This window comes from Leucoraja erinacea, chromosome 25, assembly GCF_028641065.1.
Source record: "Leucoraja erinacea ecotype New England chromosome 25, Leri_hhj_1, whole genome shotgun sequence".
Classification (NCBI taxonomy): domain Eukaryota; kingdom Metazoa; phylum Chordata; class Chondrichthyes; order Rajiformes; family Rajidae; genus Leucoraja; species Leucoraja erinaceus.
The window spans coordinates 3,771,572-3,788,828 of NC_073401.1; the positions used below are offsets into that span (position 1 = coordinate 3,771,572).

The window sequence follows — 17,257 nt, forward strand, 5'->3', positions numbered from 1 at the left end:
GGGGAGGGGGAAGAGGGAGGTGGCAAGGGTTTTTGGTGGTGAAAACCGCGCAGCACATCATCGGTGTCCCGCTCCCTGCCATGGATGCCCTCCACCGAAAACGGTGTCTGAGACGGGCTGGGAAGATCATCAAAGACCCCTCACACCCCAACCATGGACTGTTTGCCCTCCTCCCATCAGGGAGGCGGTACAGGAGCCTCAGGTCACGTACCAGCAGGATGAGGAAAAGCTTCTATAACAACACAATCACACTGCTGAACTCGGAGTCCCGACGATAGACTTCTCTGGTCCCTCCGTCCCCCTTTTGTTTAATCATTCTGTATTTCCTGATTATTCTGTATCTTCTCTCTTTCTATTTTTTTCTTGTCTTTTCTCTTTATGTACAACTACTACGGTCTGACGCAAAACTGCATTTCGTTGTACTGATACTTGTATTTGTGCGATGACATTAAAGTTGAATTGAATTGAATTGTTGGTTCATTATCTAAAATTGGCAGATTCAACCATTGGGTTGTTAGCTACCTAAATGGAATATGAGGACTGTTCCTTCAGTTTGCATGTGGCCTCACTCTGGCAAAGGAGGCCCAGGATTGTATGGGGATTGAAAGGGGAGGTAAAATCATTAGCATCCGTTAAATCCAGCAGGCCTTGGTGGATTATATCACAACAGAAATAGTTTTCTACCATTCATTAATATTTAGCAATGTTACAAAATTTTGAGATTTAAAAAATCAAGTCTGCAATTTATCCCATCAGATAAAGCATAACAATAAGTTTAATTTGACACCTAATTCACTTTCATATCTCAAGTAATAAAAAAGTTATGGCCATTTTCATACTCGGAAGTTAGCATCTTGTTCCCTATTGATTTTCTATGGACATAACAAAAAAGCTGTGATCGTGGACAGTCAAAAGCCCATAACCTTCTTTAAAATTAAGAGAACTGAATGAAATTTTCAGTTATCATAGATTGAAGCATTCTGAAACAAATATAACATAATCTTACTTGGATGACCTGAAATTAAAGCATATAATTAGTTAGTTACCCAATTGTAGCTAATTTCAAACTTCAATTACTAGATCTAAACATCTATCCATTTCTTAATAAATGATTAACATTTTTAAATAGCCCAAGTGTCCAAATAATATTCACAAATAATTCACAATAAAACATGATTTTAAAATCTCATTTACATCAATTTATAGGCCAAATGGAAGGAATTTAGTGTTCAATTGCTGTAAATTAAAGTCAATTTAAATCAGCTTTCTAGTGGGTTCCTGTGAACGCGCTGGTTTAGAACGTTCACATTGTGCTGGATTTGTGCCCTCAAGTGCCCAGAAAAATACTGCGGGATATAAAGAGCCCAAAATGAGCTACTCGCTATAGAAAACTTTAATAACAGGGTTATATACATGCCCCATTTAATGTAAAAATAAGGTACATACCTTTAATTGTTTGCTTTATAAAACCCTGGGGCTGCGAGAGGTTGCGAGTTTAGAGAGTGATTTTTAAACTACTATAACTATTTTACAAGGCCATAAAAACTAATAATACCTTTTGCGACGGGGTCTTTCAGCGATTTTCCGTTAATGATTTACTAGGCTGAACATTTTCGATTGCAACAGCCTAGTAAAAATCGCGTTTTAAACCCGCCCCCTCCAAACAGCGCCAAAATCGCGCACAAGGGGTAGGGCAGATGCTCAGCCACTTTCAGGTAGGTTTTGTAACATACCTATAATATTTATCTGTTATATTTGCAGAAAACAAAATGGAATAAAAAGGGAAATAAATGACTCAGTTTTTGTTTGCATGTTCTATTATGTGACTCCTTATTGACCATTATTGTTCAATATTACTGTTTTGAAGGATCCTCAATAATATTAGCAATGTACTGGGTTAAGCATAAGTGTAAATTATTGTTGCTATTTGACTGTGTAATAGAAAAAAACCTTTTCTTGTCATTGTGCTAATACACAAGAGCTTCATTTAAGCTTTCCCTTATGACACACATGCATGGTAATCACCAGTATCCAATGGTGTGCAGTGTATGAGCCATCCATGGTCTGAATGTGCTGGCCACATACCCACAATCTATATGGTGAAATGCACTGCTTGCCATGTTGGTTAAGTAGGGTTGATAATATGAACTATCGGAAGATACTTGTGAGCATCTGATTTGGAGATTCTTCTGCATTGTGATGAATATCCAAATGCCAAACAGCCAGCTGACCAAAATAAAACCACCTTTTTTTATTGATCTTAATATAGTATGGAAGTATATTCAATAGTGTCTGTTCATAGTTAGATTTATCATTTAGGTTTCCATATTGTTTATTTAGCAGGTTATTGAACATATGAGCTGACAAGGTTGTTGTCGGAGTTAATGAGCGTCTCAGACCTGAGAAAATAGGAAAAGCAACAGAAATCTCCTTAAACAATCAGACTGAAAGGCTATGAATTTAATAGCATTTTTATCAAGAAGGAAGTGTAAATGAGATAGGTGGAGGAGAATAGAGGGTACATTCAATGTCAATTTTGATGCAGAAAGAGAACAAGAGAAGAAAATAATTTATAAATCAAAGGAAAATGCATCAAAAAGTAAAGTAATCAAAAAGCATAAAATAAATTAACAATTTAAAAAAGTTTTGAAAATCCCTTACAATAAAACTTAATGGAATGAGAGAACAGTACTGTGATAGTTTGAATGGTGGAGTGCCTGACTGCTAGTAATTAACAATTAGCATATTAGTATATAGATGCAGGATTTAACAATCCAAAACAGGTTTTACTGTCCATATGAGCTGACAATGTTATTGTAGGAGTAAATGAGCATCTCAGACCTACAAATCTAACAATTTCATGCCATTCCATGCATCTTTTAACAATGAAGCTGAAGGTGAGAAACATTTTTGTAACATTAATGGCTGTGCAACGGCAATTTCCGAATAATTCAGTTTACCCTTTTCATTTGCCCCTTCATTTGCTGAAGCTTGCTTTTGCACTTAAATAATCAGGGGCATCATTTGTCTCAGCATCATGCCGACAGCTAACTATCTTTCTCAATAAGGTTACTAACAATGGGATGCAAACATTTAACATATCATAACATAACATGAATATAATATTTATAACATCACAACCGCTCATGTAAACCACTATCAAAATAGACACATTTACATACTTGTTAGCAACCATATGATTATTTATCTGATTTAATTCAGCCAGATATGAATGTGTTTATTGTCATATATGATCACAGAATTTAAATGTACCAGGACTAGTCTCTCTAGATTAATGTTCAAGAAGGAACTGCAGATGCTGGAAAATCGAAGGTACTCAAAAATGCTGGAGAAACTCAGCGGGTGCAGCAGCATCTATGGAGCAGTCTGAAGAAGGGTTTCGGCCCGAAACGTCACCTATTTCCTTCGCTCCATAGATGCTGCTGCACCCGCTGAATTTCTCCAGCATTTTTGTGTACTCTCTAGATTAATGGTTGATTAGATCTGGCAAATTTGCATTCTTCAATGCTAACCTATAAAAATATAAATAATGAAAGCTGAAAATACACAACAGTATGAATTTTTGTCCTAATTAATACATATTACATGGAAAATAAAAATAGATTAATATATTGGATTAGTCTCTTCATCAGGACTTGTCTACATCTAATTGACATGCACTATAGTTAAATCAAGATACTAATTGTCTGATGGTAATGACATTACTGCTGATTATCAGCTGGCGCTCATCAAAGCAATGACCAGTGAAGAAATCACATCCAGATAAATGGATGAAAATGATTTTCACACTGTGCCTGCCATTATTATACTTTACTGCTTGAGATAATAATGAATTCTCAGTTTATTCCCATAAAAATCTATCTCAGAATCAAAATAGGATAATAAAACTCTTTGAATCTAAAGTTCAAAGTATCAGTCATGTGAAATTCTTTATAATTCAGTTACTTTACCCAAAAGATAGTTCTATATTCCTCAACAATAAAGAGTAGATATCATTCTTCAAATTAATTCACCCAACAGAAATTCATCAGCATAGTGAGGGTGGTACAGTGTTATGAGGGCAGCTGGTAGAGCTGCTGCCTCACCGTGCCAGAGATCCGGGTTTGGTCCTGACCTTGGGTGCTGTCTGTCTGGAGTTGACACATTCTCCCTGTGACTTTATAGGTGCTCCAGTTTCATTTTGCATCACAAGGTAGTGCAGGTTTGTAGATTAATTGGCCTTTGCAAATTGCCCCTGATGTGTAGGGAATGGAAGAGAAAATGGGATAACATCTAACTAGTATGAACGGATGGTCGGTGGCAGACATGGAACCAATGGGCCAAATGGCCCGTTTCTATGCTGAATCTTTCATTCAAATGCAATGGTGATGATGAAATCTCAGCTGTGATATTAAAATGGATGCTTACCTTATTTATTCTCTTATTCCATGCCAATCAGAATATGCTATCAATATCTATCAGACCAATTGAATCAAATCATCCCACAACAATGGATCTAATGTAGTTATTTCCTTGTACACTAATATGTTTTTGTAGATATATTAGGTGTGTGTGAGAAAGGGGGGGGGGGGGGGGGGGGATAGAGGAGGTTATCCAGAATTGGCAAATTCAATATTCATGCCATTGGGTTGTAAGCTACCCCAGTGGGACATGCGGTGCTGTTTCTCCAGTTTGCATGTGGCCTCACTCTGGTAATGGAGGAGGCCCAGGACAGAAAGGTCAGTGTGGGAAGGGGAGTTACAATGGTTAGTAACTGGGAGATCCAGTAAGCCTAGGCGGACTGAGCGCAAGTGTTCAGTGAAACGGTCGCTTGGTCTTGCCGATGTACAGGGTGCCACACTGGGACCAATGGATGTAGCAGATGAGGTTAGAGAAGATGCAAGTGAACGTCTGTCTCACTTGGAAGGACTGTCGGGATACTTGGATTGAGGTAAGGGAGAAGGAATAGGGACAAGTGTCACTCCTCACGTGGTTACAGGTGGTTTGGGTGTGAAGGGACGAGTGAATCAAGGAACAGAGGGAGCGGTCTCTGTGGTGTAGAGATGGGAAGATATGACTAGTGATGGGATTAAGTTGGAGGTGTCGGAAATGTCGGAGGATAATGTGCTCGATGCGGAGGTTGCTGGGGTGAAAGGTGAGGACCAGGGGAATTCTATTCTTGTTCTGCCTGGGGGAGAGGGAGTGAGAGCAGAACCACAGGACACAGATGAGATACGGGTGAGGGATTGATCTATGACAGATGGGGTGGGGGTTTGGGGGGGGGGCTATAATTCATGCTTACTAAAGAATGAGGACATCTTGGATGCTCATGCATGGGCAGCAGGGGGCAGAGTGGGAGGAAGTGTAGTCAAAATAATTGTGGGATTTGGTAGGTTTGTAGTAGACATCAGTTGATAGCATTTTTCTTGTGATGGGGACAGAGAGATTAAGAAATGGGAGAGAGGTGTCAGAGATAGTCCAGGTGGATATGAGCGCAGGGTGGAAGTTAGTTATGAAGTTAATGAAATCAATGAGTTTTGCTCGGAGGCAGCCCCAATGCAGCAGAGAAAGAGTTGAATATCCTCAGCTTTGATAATGCTTTGAAGCAAGGTTCCATCTTGGCACCAACTGTTTTTATCAACTTCTCTTTGCAATAATACTTCTCAAAACACTCAATCCGGTATACTAACAATTTAGAATAGTAAGAAGCTCAATCAACATTAGACTGTGTTATAGGACAGGACATGTCATAAGCTCACTGTAATAGATCCGCTCTTCGGACTTAATTGGTAATGGAATGCAGATCGTGATGAACAAGTTCTTTGATTTATGCTCCAAATGCAGCAATGCAATCAGTACAAGAAATTAGTAATCATATTATGAGATATCGACATCCCACCCAATGTCTATGTCAATGACAACATAGATTACTTCTGTATCACTGATTAATCACCGTTTATCTAAAATTGGTCTTTTTAGTTTTTAGTTTAGAGATACAGAGTGGAAACAGACCCTTAGGCCCACCGACCGCGCTGATCAGCGATCACCCCATACACTAGCACTATCCTACACGCTAGGGACAATTTACAATCTTTACCAAAACCAATTACCAATGTGTACATCTTTGGAGTGCACACGGGAAAACGCACGCACCACTATCAAAGTGATTATGCAGCCGGCATAATCAGAGACCCACACCACCCTGGCTACACACTCATTTCACCTCTGCCACTGGGAAGAAGGTACAGGAGCCTGAAAACTGTAACGTCCAGGTTCAGGAACAACTTCTTCCGTAGCCATTCAGCTATTAAACACTACAACCTCAAATAAACTCTGAACTATATAGATTATTATTGTTTGTATTGCACTATTATTGTTTATTTTTGTGTGTATATATATATATATATGTGTGTGTGTGTGTGTGTGTGTGCGTGTCTGTTTATTTGTGAGTATTTGTGTATATATATATATATATATAAATTGTATATACACACACACACATACGCGCACATGCACGCACACGCGCACGCGCGCACACACACACACACACACACTGAACTTTATTTTCGCTCTCTCGTTTATTACATTGCTTATAGTGAACAACTAGACCAGCTTCACACGGGAGGGCTGGTCCCCCAATGCAATATTCCACTTCTCCACCAATTCCAATATTGGTGGCCGGGGGGGGGTTCTAATATATTCTGGAGCGCTAATATGGGTGTTGTGGGCTGAAGGGACTGGTTTCCAGAGGGCTAGTATGGACATTGTGGGCCGAATGGATTCTTGGGCTGGCGGCTCAGTCACTCAAGCCTGGCGTGCTGGCAGCTCACTCACTCAAGGCTGGTGGGCTGGCAGTTGTCTCATGGCTATTCCTTGAAATGCCACTTCAAGCAGGGTGCAAGGCCACCAAATACAAGTGCAGTTTCATACCATTTCAAGCAGGGTGCAAGGCCACCAAATACAAGTGCAGTTTCATACCATTTCAAGCAGGGTGCAAGGCCACCAAATTCGAGTGCAGTTTCCTACCATTTCAAGCAGGGTGCAAGGCCACCAAATTCGAGTGCAGTTTCATACCACTTCAAGCAGAATGCAAGGCCACCAAATCCGAGTGCAGTTTCCTACCATTTCAAGCAGGGTGCAAGGCCACCAAATTCGAGTGCAGTTTCATACCATTTCAAGCAGGGTGCAAGGCCACTAAAGACAGAGAGTTGTGACCTCCCCCTCCCTCTCCCCCTCATTAATAACATTAATAAGTCACATATTTCATCGACAGGAAAAATCCTCTTGTCCTGACCAGCGGAAGGGGATTCTGAGTAAGATGGCCAAAAATCACAGCCGTAAGTGTCAGCGTTTTCCCTAAAATCAATATGCAGTGCAACAGGAAGTGGTCAAGATGAGACTTTTAGTAATATAGATGTTTACATATTGTGCTGTGCTGCTGCAAGTAAGAATTTCCTTGTTCTATCTGGGACATATGACAATATGTCTTGCACATATGACTACTCATGTCTTGCACATTCTGATCCAAGTCAATGATCAATGGGTCCAGCAGTAATCCTGCGGCACATTACTGTCACAAACCTAGTTGTGGAAGAAAATATTAAAATCTATTCTTACTTAATTTGATCGGAATTGATCAAGGTAACAAAAGGGTGTGTGGATGTGGCAATTGGCATCTCTGACCAGGTGCAGAAGAAGATTGTGAGAATCGGCAAAATAAGAATCAGATGCATTACCTCTTGTCTGGGAATGTGTTGAATGGTGAATGGTAAACATAACAACATTTGGACAGAGATAAGGAAGCTTGTTTTGCTCTATAGGAAGTTACAGTAGACCACCCCTGCCCCCTACTGCTAGTAGCATAGAAATGTTGCAGTAAATGGGGGGGTTTATGATTGGCTCGGAGAGGGGATGGTGGTACAGTCTGCCTAAAAGGTGAGATAGAATAATGTCACGATGCCTAAGTATTATATTTGACTTGTCTGTTATTGAATAAAATTGACATAAAGAAAATGTTATGACTAATGAAATAATTTGTACCCTTGTAGTAGATAGTAATAACAGGACAAAGTATATTTTCGTTTGGTTGTATCTAGAAAAAACTAAAGTTGTTTACTGCACAGTATAACTGTCGGCTAATTCTACTGTATAGTCAGAGAACTGGTGAGCAGTTTTTTGCAGCCATCTCTCCATGATATCATCCAATAAAGTCTCTTGAAGCAAACCTGCAAAGTCTCTGCTTTTCATTTTCCTTTAATTTCCCTCTAAATTAATTTCTTCCACACTAGTAGTGTGCCTCAGGTCTGAATAACAACCTCCCACCACTACCCTTTGCCTCCTACCACAAAGCCAATTCTGCATCTAGTTTACTAGCTCTCACTAGATCAATATAACCTTCCATAGCAGACTATCATGTAAAACCTTATCAAAAAGCTTTGCTGAAGTTCATATAAACTACATCTATTGACAAGCCTTATTGATTACTTCTTCAAAAATGCAATCATACTTGTGAGACATGATCTCCCTTGCACAAAACTATCTTGACTATCCCTGATCAACCTCAGTCTATCCAAACGGGTATATTTTATCCATCAGAAGACTCTCCAGTTTATATCGATATAAGGCTTACTGATCTTTAGATCTAAAACTATTTTCCCTGTGGGAGTCCAGGATAAAAGCAATGATTAAAACTGCATCCATGCTGTTAGAGATAATTTCACATAACATTATTAAATCTGAACCTCAAGAAGCAGTTCGTTCCGGGTCACGAGGAAATTTCAAAACAGAGATGAGTTATTTTGTCAATGGAAAGACTTATGAAATCAGAGTGTCTAATTGGGGTTTGGATACAAAGCTAGGATCTAACTGAATAAAGGTACAGATTCAAAGGACTGTCCTTACCCTCATGTTTCTAGTGACTATTGATCATTAACCCTGGTGGTTAGTGCCCATAGATCATAACGAATGCTTATACTCAATTAAGAAAGTTAAGAGAGCAAGTTCCTAATTAGTCATACAGTATGTAAACAGGCCCCATGGCCTACTCATCCAAGTCGACCAATGCACCTCATCTAATTATTCTTAAAGCAAGTTCAATTTTGTAGTTTGTTAATTATAAAAATTGGATTTGTTATCCAAATGTAATGCATGCTGTATTCCATATTACATTATGTATTTTGCATTGTAACTCCAAGAAAGCATTCTAGTTGTGAAAATCCAATGACATGCAATACTTAAAGATGGCATAATGTCTAGTTTATGCACTTAATAGAACATTGTTATTTTACAACATTAAGAATCAGTTGAAAATTAGTATTGAATGGCAAAAGGAAATTTATAAATATTAAAAATGATAACATTGAAATTATCTGCGAACACTTAGTGAATGTGTGGATTTAAGTTTCAAGTAAAAGGTTTCAAAAGTGATTGCAGAGCAGATAAAGCAATATCTTGACAAGAAAATGTAAGTATATCAACAATAAATGCTGCACAATGCAGACAGAGCATCACTCAAGCTTCATATTGTTACCAGCTATCAATCAATACTAACTACTAGAAAAGGCTAGATTTCATTTTATGTAATTGACTAGCGTACAGCAATTAAGCATCTCAACAGCATTTAGGTAAATATGTCAAAAAATCTCATTTTCTAAAAGAATATGGCGATGAAGAACTAGATTTCATTATGCAATTTAAGAAATAGCAGTTTTTTTAGAAGCCAGTAAATAAATGATGTTATAAATGTTAAGTTGAATGTTTAATATGCATGAAAAGCCAGGCTGAAGACAGCTGCTAATTGTTCTGCTTTTGATTGTATGGAACACACAGGAATTCATCATGGAAGATTATTTTGTATAGAACACAACTTTAAAGAGGCACAAACATATTCTAATGCAGTTTGCTAAAAATATGATATTCCATTCACTAGCTTCCTGAGCTGGCAATTATACATATACTTGGAATGCATGTACATCAGAGTCTCAAACAAATCCCATTTACACTGCTCAGCATGATAGGTGTCATTAGTTCCTTGGCCTACTGCATGTGCAATGGCACATTGTGTAACTGTTCTGCTTCATTCAATATTATTTGCTTGTTTAGAAAATGAACAAACAAAATTTGTCAGAAAGTGCTGAAAATACCAGCAAGTACTGTAGTTAAAGGAAAAGAAAGGCTGTGCATTTATATGGTGTCTTTCTCCACCTCGGGCCGTCCCAATGCAATTTAAAATCAATTCAGTACTTTTGGAGGGTAATTATCCTTCCAATTTGGCAAGGACAGCAATCAATCTGTCTGGAGCTCAATAGCCATAAACAGCAGTTAAATAAAGGGCCTGTCCCACTTGGGCGTCATTTCCGCGTCATGCAGATGGTGCGCAAAGATTTTGTACATCACAGAATCCTGGGGCTGCCTATGTCACTGCCTATGTCACCACGCACCATGCGTGCGTAATGCGCACGTGCGCGGCACGATGCACGCATAAATAATGATGTCGCGTAAATTACGAGCAAATGACTCCCAAGTGGGGCAGCCCCTTTAATGACCAGCTAGCTCCAGTTTAGCGTAAAGCGAAAAGCTTTTGTTGCATGCTATCCAGTCAGCAATTAGACAATACATGATTACAATCGAGCTATTTACAGTGTATAGTGGCATGATAAGGGAATAACGTTTAGTGCAAGGTAAAGCCAGCAAAGTCCGATCAAGGATAGTCCGAGAGTCAGCAATGGGGAACTCACTGCTCTGCACTGAGTTCAGCACTGCTCTCTGCTTGTGGCAGGATGATTCATTTGCCTGATAACAGCTGTGAAGAAACTGCCCTGAATCTGGAGGTGTGCGTTTTCACACTTCTATACCTTTTGCCTGATGGGAGAGGGGAGAAGAGGGAGTGGCCAGGGTGCAACTCGTCCTTGATTATGCCGGCAATAATGCGAACTTCCTTCAACACTGTACAAAGGTGCCGCCCTGAACTCTATTCTTTAATCCTTGTAATGGAACTGCAGCCAACAAACCTCCTCACTCAGTGACATCAGTGATTAAAAACTGACGAAAACTTAATGGGGGGGAACCTTATTATGTCTTGGGTCGCTGATCCCCATGCTGCTTGTTCCAGAGCAGCCCTCAGCAGTCCACCAGGGGCCCAGCTCCCAGCAGTTTGGCTCAGCCCAGCTCAAAGCAGAGGCTGTGTCAACACAGGTAGCCAGCTGCACTCACAGAATGGCTTTGACAGTCAGTGAAGGAGCAGATTTTTCGACCTGACATCCACAAGAAACTCAGTAGCCCAGTTGTATTACATGAAGAGTCCACTGAAACAGCAGAAGGGAAACAAGTGGCAGGGTGGAGGATTTCACCACAGATTTAGATCATATCCAGCACTGGTACCTGAGACTTTTATGACGATACACAGCCAAGTCCCAGTGTTACACTGGCATTGCTATAGAAGATCAACCCCATTATTGACACAACCTGAATATGGATCAGTGAGAGTATATCTCCCCCCTGTATTTATCTAGAACTAATGTTTCCTCACTGAAGCATTCCATTGATCCTTAAATGATACCAGGAATCCCTACTTGGGAGTCCACCCAATTTGTTAATCACACTTTGCACAAAGAAAAAAGGACATTTGATTTACATTTGTAGCTTAACTTAATATTACAGATTTAAAGTTTATAACTTAGCTGTCCCTTTAATGTCACCATTCTGGTCTTTCAAGAATCACTAGAGTCTGGAATGGTCCCAGAGGACTGACAATTGCAAATGATACTCCACTGTTCAAGAAGGGAATGAGGCAAACAATGCACATGATAAAATAGGTCAAAGTCAGCATGGTTTTGTGAAGGGGAGATCTTGCCTGACAAATCTGTTGGCTTTTTTTTAGTAAGTAAATAGCAGGATGGACAAAGTATAGTCAGTGGATGTTGTCTACTTGGAATTTCAGAAGGCCTTCGATAAGGTGCCACATGTGAGACTGCTAAACAATGTGCGAGCCCACGGTATCAGAAGGAAGATACTCGCATGGATAGAAGATTGACTGAATAGTAGAAGGCACAGAGTGGGAATAAAAATCGCTTTTTCTGGTTGGCTGCCGATGACTAGTGGTGTTCTGTAGGGGTCAGTATTTAGTCCACTACTGTTCACATTGTAAGTGAATGATTTGGATGATGCAATTGATGGCTGTTACAAAGTTTGCAACAAAGATGGAACAAAAGAGTTTGTTTCAAAGATGACTTTGATACAAAGTAAGTGGAGGGGCAGGTAGAGTAGAGGAAGCAGGGAGTCTGCAGAAGGTCTTGGACAGGTTGGGAGAGTGGGCAAGGAAGTGGCAGATGGAATACAGCGTACCAAAGTGTGTAGCAAAGCACTTTGGTAGTAGGAATAAAGGTGTCTAATATTTTCTAAATGGAGGGAGGATTCAGAAATCAAAGGTGCAAAGGGACTTGGCAGTGATGGTACACAATTCCTAACATTGTCAGGGTAGTAAGAAAGGCAAAGCAATGTTAGCATTAATTTTGAGAGGACTAGAAGATAAAAGCAGGGATGTAATGCTGAGGCTTTATTGGCCACTGGTCAGACAGTGCTTGGAGTTTTGTGCACAATTTTGGGGCCCATAACTGAGGAGGGGCGTGCTAGGGTTGGAGAGGATCCAGAGGTGGTTTACAAGAATGGTGGTGCAGTTAATGTATGATGAGATGTTGATGGCTCTGGGGCTGTACATACTGGAGTTTAGAAGGATGAAGGGGTATCTCATTGAAACTTCCTGAATAACAAAAGACCTCGATAGAGTGAATGTGGAGAGGATGTTTCCACTAGTGGTAGAGTCTAGGACCAGAAGGCACAGCCTCAGACTAAGAGGACGGTCTGTAGAAAAGAGATGAGGAGGAATTTCTTGAGCCAGAGGTTGATGTATCTGTGGAATTCTTTGCCACAGATGGTTGTGGAAGCCAAGTCTTTGGGTATTTTTAAAGCAGAGATTTATATGTTCTTGATTAGTAAAGCCCTTGTCCCAATTACGTGTCCTTGGCACGTTAATTACGCAATCTCATCGTTGCGTTGAGGCGTGACGGTCCCGCGAAGGTCGCGCGCGTATTCATGCATCCGCACAGCCGTCTGGAGCGTGTGACGTCATTTGAAGATGGACACAAAATGCAGGAGTAACTCAGCGGAACCCGCAGCATCTCTGGAGAGAAGCGATTGGTGAATGTTTCACGTCGAGACCCTTCTTCAGTCTGAAAGAAGGATCTTGTCCCGAAACATCATCCACTGCTTCTCACCAGAGATGCTGCCGGTCCCGCTGAGTTACTCCTGCATTTTGTGTCTATCTTCAATTTTCTTGGCTCCGATCTGGGAGTAGAAGTGGGGGCGGATCCGGACCGCAACGGTCGTGAGCCCCAGGTCGAGCTCGGCGTTCGTTTGCCTGCCTCTGATGCTGTTGGAGATGAGAAGATGCATCGCGCCAGGGTCTTGGGCTTGTCCCACTTTGGCCGTCAGCTACGCACCAGGCCGTTGGCGCGCAAAGATTTTGTTCAGTACAAAATCCCAGAGCGCCGCGCGATACCGCGCACAACTCCATACCTCTCCGCGCTTCTCAGTGGGACCAGCCCCGCGCGGCCACACGATGCCCGTGCACCTCAACGTGACGACGAGTTAGCGTAATTTGCATGCCAACGACATGTAAGTGGGACAGGGCCTTAAGAGTGTCACAGGTTATGGGGATAAGGTAGGAGAATTAGGTTGCGATGGAAAGATAGATCAGCTATGAATGAATGGCGGAGTAGATGAATGGCCTGATTCTCCCCCTATGACTTGCTAACTTATGATGTTTTGTTCCAAATCTGAAATCCCCAATTTCTCTATTTTCTCCACATAAATGTTACTATTTAGAATTGTTTTCTGCAATGACAGTTCTGTGAGTCATTATCTATAATAGTTGCTGGGCTGAAAAGTATGAAAAGCACTTATATTAACTAGAAATTGAACTCATGGGTCTTAAATAAAGTATTACTATTTTGATATTCAGCGGCTTCATCTGCAAAATTATGGGAAAGGCACAAGTTTAATATTAAGAATTAGTAGTAAATTCCCCGTGACTGACTGTAATTACAGAAACATGAGTAGTTTTGAAATGACTGTTTTGTGCCATTCAGGAGTAAAATATTATCAGACTACGAAGAATGTCAGAGAATATCGCAAGACACTTCACAGAAATGTAATTTAAAAAGGTGGCTTTGAGAATTTTTTTTTTTAAAAATTGAGAAAAACTCATTTGGAGTGGTAGATATTAAGGGAAATGTAATACAGATGTCATACAAATGTAATACAGGTAAGTGTTATGAAAATGTAGAACTTTGGTCCTAGGCAGCTGAAGATAGGGCAACAAATGGCAGGTGCAGAAATGCATATATGGCAAGATTTGGAAGAATACAGGATACAGATGCAAGGTTGGTCAGTGAGAGGACTGTGACATTTGAATATGAGAATGCATTTTAAATTTGAGGAGTTGCTAGACAGGGAGGTATCATGGTTTAACATGCGCAAGATGATTAGTGAGTTTAAGTGATTGCAAACTACAATACAGGAACCAAAGCTTTGGTTGCTGTAACGTTTATGAAGGGTGAATGTTAGAAATGAAACTGTGAAGTTTAGAAACAATAAGGGGAATGGATAAACCTTCTAGTGGCAGGTAGGTGACTTGCGAGAGAAGTGGAACTCCATTGCTTGTAAAGACAGAATGGATATACAACTGCCAAAGTTATAGAAAGATAATTGAATTTTTTTTTCAGATTGAAGAGAGATAGTGTACATCAACATTCAACAACAGGACCATTGGTGTTTTTGATACGTATTAATGACTTGGATTCGCACAATTAAAACATTTCAAGGTGTTACAAGTAATTGAAGACATTAAATGACTTCCAAGACAATGTGGAAAGGTGGCAAAACAAGCAAACACATCACAGCTGAAATTCAATGCAGATAAAGTCCGGGTGAAACATTTTGGTTGGAAGAATGAACGATCATGCCTGTGCAATTGTAGAATTTTGAAGGGTTTATAAGAATTTGTGTACAGATCTTTGAAAGCAGCAGGACAATTAATAAAGCATTTAGGATTTCATGCATTATAAGTGGATGTAAAAGTCTAGAAATTGAATAATGTGACATCTGTTTATATGTGTTATTCAAACAAATATTACCTGCAGCGGATTGTGCTCGTACTCATCCCTGGGTGAAATAATGCCAATCACAAAATTGGACTGGGCAAATGCAGTTGTAATGCATGTTAGGTCACCTTACTTTGTCATGACTTCAAGCAAACTCCTACTGAGATGTCGGTAGTTGCATGCTACATATTTCTGTCTGCATTCATATAAATTGAAGCTCAAAGCTCCACACTACAACTATCGTCGAGCAATCTCAGGAGAACAGAAACCATAATGAACTAGTTGCTGCTTTCCTTGTTAATTAAAGAGGCATAGCAGGCACCCAGACTGAGCAGTTTCACAACTGACCAAAGACGGTTCTTATCTCTATTAATAATCACTATTTTTCATCATCAGAAAAGCTGTACATTGCCGATATCAATGAGGGATTTGTGGCAAATGCATTGAAATGAGACCACCAGGGGTGCTGGGGAGATGGCAGCCCTGCTGGCAGCCTGTTCATTTTTTCATCTTTTTGTTATTTTTAGCGTTTGTTAAAAGGTTGCGGGGGAGCTGGTAATCCCCCGATGCAGGAGCTGAACGCCTCGACGCGGAGAGTTAATGTTCTCTGGTTTGTTTTATGTGGGGGGTGTGGGGGGAGGGGGAGGGGATTGGGGGAATTTTTCTTTCAAGTCCCTACCTTCCCGGAGATGTGATCAATTTTCGGATCACATTCTCCGTGCTCTGCAGCCTACCATCGCTGGAGCTGGAAGCCTTCTGGGACTGTCGTGGGGCACGGACTTAACATTGGAGCGGATTCCTTGCCTGGGATCGCTCCAACCGCAGCCTGAGGTTACATCAAGAGCTCACAGTCTCGGGTGAGGCTAGTCGGGAGCTCCAACGCCGCAGAAGGTTTGACCAGACCGACGCAAGGTTCGATTGCCCGGCGCGGGGGAACTGGTAATCCCCCGATGCAGGAGCTGAACGCCTCGACGCGGAGAGCCCGAACGCCGCCGGTATGGGAGTCAAGACCGTACCGTCAACGGAGGGCTCGAGGCTCCCGACCGAGGAAGAACAAAAGGAAGGACTTGAACTTTATTTCGCCTTCCATCACAGTGAGGAATGTGTAAGAGTCACTGTGGTGGATGTTCATGTTAAAATGTGTTTTTGAGTCTGTTGCTTTTAATTGTATGACTGACCTGGCCAGTGAAATTCCTCGTATGTCACAAAACATACTTGTTGAATAAAATGTGATTCTGATTCTGAAATGCTTCTTTGAGAAAATAAACAGGTACAGAATTTTTTTAACTGATGAACAATTTAATGATGTTGGTGTTCAGAGGGACATCCGTGCATGTGAATCACTGAAAGTTAATATGTAGGTTGGAAAGGGAATTGCTTAATTGGATGCTATTGCAAAACATAGAAACATAGAAAATAGGTGCAGAAGTAGGCCATTCGAGCCTGCACCGCCATTCAATATGATCATGGCGGGTCATCCAACTCAGTATCCAACTCAACTCAAGGGCAAGAGGAGAGACCTCCTAGTTCAATTATGTAGGACACTATATCTGGAATATTGTGTACAGATTTGATCTCCCCAACTAAGGAACAATATCTCAGTAACAGAGTGCAGGTTTACCAGATTGATTCCATGGATTTGCAATTTGTGTTATGAGAATAGATTAAGCAAAATAGGCCTGGGATTCTTAAATTTTAAAGAATGGGAGATGATTTCATTGAAATGTATAACATTCCTATGGGCCTTAAAGAACTGATGAACTTTAGAAATATTAATGCATCATTACTTTGCAATTACTATTGAACCCGTACCTAATTCCAATATTGATAACTGTACCTGCCTTCTCTCCATACCCCCTGATCCCTTTAGCCACAAGGGCCAGATCTAACTCCCTCTTAAATATAGCCAATGAACTGGCCTCAACTACCTTCTGTGGCAGAGAATTCCAAGGTACAGTGAAAATCTTTTGTTGCATGCTATCCAGTTAGCAGAAGGACAACACATGATTACAATGGAGCTATTTACAGTGTATAGATACATAATAAGAGAATAATGTTTAATGCAAGGAAAAGCTAGCAAAGTGCAATTAAGTAGTCTG

General features: G+C 40.6%; 1 protein-coding gene across 1 annotated transcript in view; it reads right to left on the reverse strand.

Moving 5' to 3' along the window:
* The window catches only part of ksr2 (kinase suppressor of ras 2), a 396,870-nt gene that overhangs the window by 13,820 nt on the left and 365,793 nt on the right, over positions 1-17,257 (reverse strand). The window lies entirely within an intron of this gene.